The sequence below is a fragment of the Aphelocoma coerulescens genome, chromosome 1A, assembly GCF_041296385.1.
Source record: "Aphelocoma coerulescens isolate FSJ_1873_10779 chromosome 1A, UR_Acoe_1.0, whole genome shotgun sequence".
NCBI lineage: Eukaryota > Metazoa > Chordata > Aves > Passeriformes > Corvidae > Aphelocoma > Aphelocoma coerulescens.
The window spans coordinates 80205069-80211068 of record NC_091014.1 but is presented as its reverse complement, the minus strand read 5'-3'; positions in this window follow the sequence as shown (position 1 = coordinate 80211068).

Below are 6000 nucleotides of genomic sequence, written 5' to 3'. Positions count from 1 at the left end.
CCAATCCCTACCTTGTCACCCAGCCCAGAGCACTGAGTGCCATGTCCAGGTGTTCCTCGGACACCTCCAGGAACGGGGGGACTCCAAACCTCCCTGGGCAGCCCCTGCCAAGGCCTGACCACCCTTTCCAGGAAGAAAGTCCTCTTGATGCCCAACCCTGGTGCGGCTTGAGGCCCTTTCCTCTTGTCCTGTTACTGGTTGCCTGGGAGAAGCAGCCAGTCCTCACCTGGCTACACCCTCCTGTCAGGGAGTTGTAGAGAGCAAGGTCTTCTCTGGGCCTGCTCTTCTTAGGACTGGTATGGAATCACTATTTTGCATTAAAGGACAATAAGCAGATGTTTTGAAAAAATACTTTGAAATGTTTTTGCATTGTCCTGGAAATCTGCCAAGAATTGGAGTTGCTTACCAGGTTAGGTGTTCTTGCCTGCAACTTCCCAGGGGCTGCTGGAGGTGGGATGAGGCTATTGCAGAGGAATTACAAGTACGTGGTTTCTCACTCAGGAGACTCTGGGTTTACTATAGCTATGGAACTGGTTTTCCAGACTAGAGGAACCCCTTAAAGGACTGCAGAGGGAGGCGGAGATGGGATTTGGGGTTTGCATCCCCACCTCCTGAGCACACATGGGGTTAGATGCCCCTTGGCAGAGCTGTAAGGTGTAATGTGGGCAGCAGCTCCTCCTCTCTTTGGGGGCCTAAATTGAAACGCTCAGGAGCCAAATCACCTCTGAGCTGCTCTCTTGTGAGCAGGAGAGGAAGGGACACCTCCAAAGGCCACATAGCTCACTCATAGTCTGAAAAATCCTACTGCTGAATCTGGAACCCCCCCAGGGATGCCTGGGACCCCCCGGGCCCCTCTGTGATCCTCGACAATGCACCCCTCCATCATCAGACCATGCAGTGCCCCCCAGTGTTTTGCCAGTGGGAGCACTGGAAGAGATACTGGGAACGCTGGGAGGGAACTGGGAGGAAACTTCCCACCACTCTCCAACGTGCAGCAGCCCCAAGTGCGACCAGTGAGGAGGAGGAAGTGCTCCCAGTGCCTCGCCCCCCCCCCCAAAAAAAAGGGGGGCGGGGGGGGTTACGAGAAGAAAAAGGATTTTAATTGAGGGGAAAACACTCCATTTCTTTAATTGTGCTTGAACTTAGGAGGATCCCACTTCATCTACTGTTTGGAGGGTCTCAATTGACACAACGTTTTCATGATTTTGTATCTCAGTTGGCTGGGAATCACTGTTTTGCATTATTTTCCTGTCTAATTGGAAGAAGAAAGCCTTTATGGTGCTGTTTGATGGATTTGAATTGAGGGAAACCGCCCCATTTTCATAATCTTAAGGTTAAAACTGAGGGCAAAACACCACCGTCCCTGGTTTTAAAGGGAAGCCCTTTATGTGCCATTATGAGAGTTCCATCGAGGGGGACCCTCATTTGAAGGGACCTTCATAGAGGAAAAACGTGTCCAAAAGCCCCCAAAATGGTGTTTCTTGAGGGAAAGTGAAGAGGACGCTGCATTTTCCCTCATTTTAGGAGGCTAATTTGAGCAAAAGTCCCCCTTGATTCACTTTTTCTTTGGGTTTATATTTAGGGGAGACCCTCCTTATGCATCAATTACGGGTCTAAATTGAGAGGGAAGCTCCGTTTTCCCCTTGATTCAAGGCTTTGAAATGGTGACTAAAGGGAGTTTTCCCTTAATTCATTAAGAAATTGAAAAAGAAGCCCGGCATGGACCGGCGGGTCTGGACACATCCCCATTGAGGGGGGGCAGAGCCGCTGCTCGGGGGATCCTTTATCCCCCTCGTACAGCTGCGAGCTGCCGAGGAAAAAGTCCTCGTTCCTAGGCTTAAAGCCCTGCAGGTTTACCTCTCATTCTCTTGCTCTGATTTGTTTGACAATAAATTCAATTTATTCCCCCCAGTCGTGTCTCTTATTCCAGTGACCGGTGAGTGATCTCTCTGTGCCCTTCTCCCGATCCTCGGGCCTTTCCTGATGTGTTCTGTTCCCTGCCCAGGGTGAGGAGGAGAGGGACAGAGCGGTTTTGCTGGCACCAGGCACCTGGCCAGGCCCAGCCCACCCCAATAATCCCTGCGATCATTCACGCCACCATTACCCAGGCGCGCGGCGGGTCCGGCTCCGCGGGCAGGCGGCTCCAGTAGTTCAAAGTGGGCAAATTGGGACGGAGTGAGAGGAAGCAGGTGCTGCCGGTGGGTGAAATGTCTCTGCTGCGAGCTGCCTGGGAAAGGAGGAGGGAGAACCTAGTGCAAAGGAAAGGGGAGAGAAAGAGGGACAAGGCTGGAGCTGTGGAAGGAAGCGGAGATGGCCAAGGGGCAGCTGAGCATTTTGCTTTCCCACTCTGTGGGGGGAAAGAAAGCGCTGTCAAATCCATCCAGGAAAAGAGAGGAGAAATAGCAGGTGGTGGAAATCGCCGGCAATTTGGATGCAATTTGTCTGTCTGAAGTGCAGACGCCGACAGACACGGAGCACCGCCGGACGCCTGCTGGCGCTGCGCTGTGTCCTGCTCTGGCTGCAGCCCGCCTGGCGAGACCCCCAGCAGCAGCGGCCCGGGGGCGGCGGGTCGGGCAGCAGCCAATCGGAAGCGCCGCAGCGTGCGGCAGCCAATAGGAGCCCTGGCTACTCCGGCAGCCAATGGAAAGCGCCGTTCCCTGAGGGACCAGGCCCAGCTCGAAGCCCCTCACAGCGGCTTCGTTTTTTGGGACGTTTGTGGAAAGTTCGGAGTTCATTTTTTTTTTCTTTAGCGCACCTTTTCCAGGACAGGAGGGATTCCGGCGCCGCTTCGTGCCGGTAGGGAGCGGGAGAACGCGGCGGCGGGCGGCGGGTGGCGAGGGCCGTCGGCGAGACGGGGCTTGGGCCGCCTGCGGTGTGCGATCTCCCGAGAGCAGCGGGGAGCGGCGGCGGGCGGGGCGCTGTGGGAGCCGGCGCATGTCCCCGAATGAGCCGCCCGGCGCAACGCGCGAGGTGCCAATGAAATAAAATAGAACACGGTAAAGTGAAAAGCATCTTCTGCCAAATAATATATCAACAGACCATCTATCTAAGTGGCACAAGAACATAGTTTCATTGTGCTCTGGATGAATGTCATCTTTGTTATTGCAGAACTAAGTTAAGAATATTAAGTCTAATGATGCAATTTTATTTTTAGTCTATTTGATTTTATAAGTTACTAATCTGAGTCATGTATGCTTATCGTTTTCTCTCTTATTAACAAAGACAATTCAATATCCAGTTCATGATTATAGTATAGTTTTGAACCACTCAATAGTAATTTTTCTTTTGGAATATGTGTGATAATTTCAAGGTGAGACATCTACATAATGCATTGGACACGTATTTGTATATTTGCAGTTAAAGTAACATGCTTTAAATTTGTGTGCATGTATATAAAGTACATATACTTAAGGAAGAGATCATAAAGAGATAAGGTACCTTTCAATCAATTTGAATTGTAGGCGGGGTAATTTTTGTTTCTTCTTGTAGGTGATTAGTTTTAAATCTTTTAAAGCAGTGTGTTTGTCTGACAGGCCACTCATGCTATTTTATTGATGTCTAGAAGGGACATCTTTTGCTGGCTTCTGACTCCATAGACAAAATAAAACCTCGAGATCATCTCAAACAAGGATAGATGAGGAAAAGAAAGAAAAACTCTAGCATCAGTGATAGTAAATTAGATATTGAGGCTACGTGGCCTAGGCAACTTACTCATTAAGTTTATAATGAATTTATAAGCTTATGATGACTGGGTTGCTCTAGATTTTCAGCTGTCACAATTTGCAGCATTGCTGTTAGGTTCACTAAAACTGAGCCGTAACTCTTTATTTGAATGTAAAATTCTGAATTTCAAAATGACCTCGGAAACCTAGTGTTGGAAACAGGTTTTAAATTATCCTCCAATTCCATAAAGGTTTTTATTTTACAGAACTAACCAAGAGTTACACGAATACAGTTTATAAAGCGTGTGTTTGCAGATGGGTCACAGTCCTTTCAGCTCTGGACTTCATGATGCCAGGAGAAGTCGGAAACTACACAGTATTTGTGAATGCAAGACTTTGCATTTAGATAGGTTTGAGCTGAACGATCTGAAAAAGCTCCCATAAGCACAGAACTCCTTACTGTCTGTGTGTTTGAGAAGGCTGAAGAGCTCTGTTTATTGCCACAAAGGGCCTGGAATAAATTATGTTTAGTAAATTGGCCCCAGGTTTTCTTGTTTCAGACAGTAGCTTCAGAGCAATCTGTTTTATAGGCTCCACTAAATCTGACCAATTGCAGGGAGGTGACACCTCATTTCAGAGACGTGGCATCCCACATGTGCCAGTCAGGTCCAGCCCCTCTCTCTGTCAGGATGGCCGGGCACCAGCAGTTCAGCTTTCTGTCTTTTGGCATTTAACCTACGGCCTGTTCCCAATTTATGGGCCCCGCAGGGAGGTCCTAGCAGGATGGAGCCAGGCTGCTCAGCCCCTCCTCAGCCTTGTGCCTCCCACCCCTACATGGGGCAAATAAAAGCTTCTTTATTCCATTGGAAATGCCCCTGTTTCAGCGAGGTGTATGCCTGGCTTCCTTCCCTGGTCGGTCTTGCAGGTGATAATGAACACAGTGCGGTGCTATTTCCTAGCTGAAGCCAAGGTGGGAAACCAGCTTTAGCCTCAGCATTTTTCATTTCAGACTCTTTTTCCTCAGTTATTTTGGATCTGTTCATGGTGAGGAGGTTTTACAATGTGTTGGTCCTTAGCTGAAGTATCGAAGAACTGAACAAACCAGTAATTTTTCCTTCTCTGACCAAATTCTTCTTACTTTTGAGGGGAGGAAGGAATGGGGGAGTCAAATTTGCGTTTAGGTTTTATGTTTTATTTCTGCCCGTGGAACTGTTTGCTACTGAGCTGCGTGACCGTGGGTCTTTTCAGCACAGGACACTGATTGACATTGCATGTGTTACAGAGAGGAAGGGCATTTCCTGATGATTAATGGCAAGTTAGTTGGCCTGAAGTTCATTAACCTGAGCTAGACTGTTGGAAGGACTCTGTGTGGAATTGTATTAGAGGATCATCATAAACTAAAAATATATGTGACAATCTGGCCAGATTGCAATGAATCTAAAGACAGGACAGGGTTGGCTCGAGCTCACAGAGCAGCTGCCTCGAGTGTAAACTAACTGCCTTGTGAAAGCAAATGGTTTTTCACAGACTTTATTCAAATAAAAGGGGAAAAGGAAAAAAAAAACCAACCAAAACAAAGGAAGGTTCCCATTAGCAAAAAAAGCCTACATGAAAAAGTGAGGTTGTGAGCTATGGCCGAAGGCCCGAGTTTGGTGCTGATTCTCAATCAATTCAGCAAATGACAGTGCATTGACACAACTGGTTTTTTAGTCAAATTTAGTCCTGATTCTTCACAGTAATTTGCCTCAAGAAAATGAGCCCCATATCCTTTGGTGAGTTCCCTGTTGGCTGAGGCCCATGGCTTCAGGCCATGACTTCTCAACATACTTGCAGTGAGACTGGCTCCCTCTTAATTGCTTCTTTTTGAAGTATGGTTTGTCACTATCATCCTGCTGAAGATGAACAGGGCTGGTGTCTCATTTTCACATATTCTTCCCCCTCCTCCCCTCTCCTTCTTTTCCCCTTTTTCACCTCTAAATAAATTTCTTAAAGGCGATTTAACCCTGGGATGGTCTAATCCACTTCAGTCCTTCGTGGTCCACCCTCAAATAGATGTGTTGGCACAGAAGAAATTAAGGGTGTTCTCTTAGGATCTGATACTGTAATAAAGGGAAGAGAAAGATGAAACAGGCATTTCATGTTTGTCTGTTTTCTCTCCATGTCATTTCATGAACGTGTACTCACGCTTGGCCAAGAGTAGTGCATTCAGACACTGAATATGAGTGTTGAAGAGGGGACTGAGAAGAAAGAAGCTTAGTGTTCTGCAATAGGAATTATGCTTTGGGGATTTTACGGATTGTTTCCCTCTTTTTCACCATCATGCTTTTCTTGCACACTT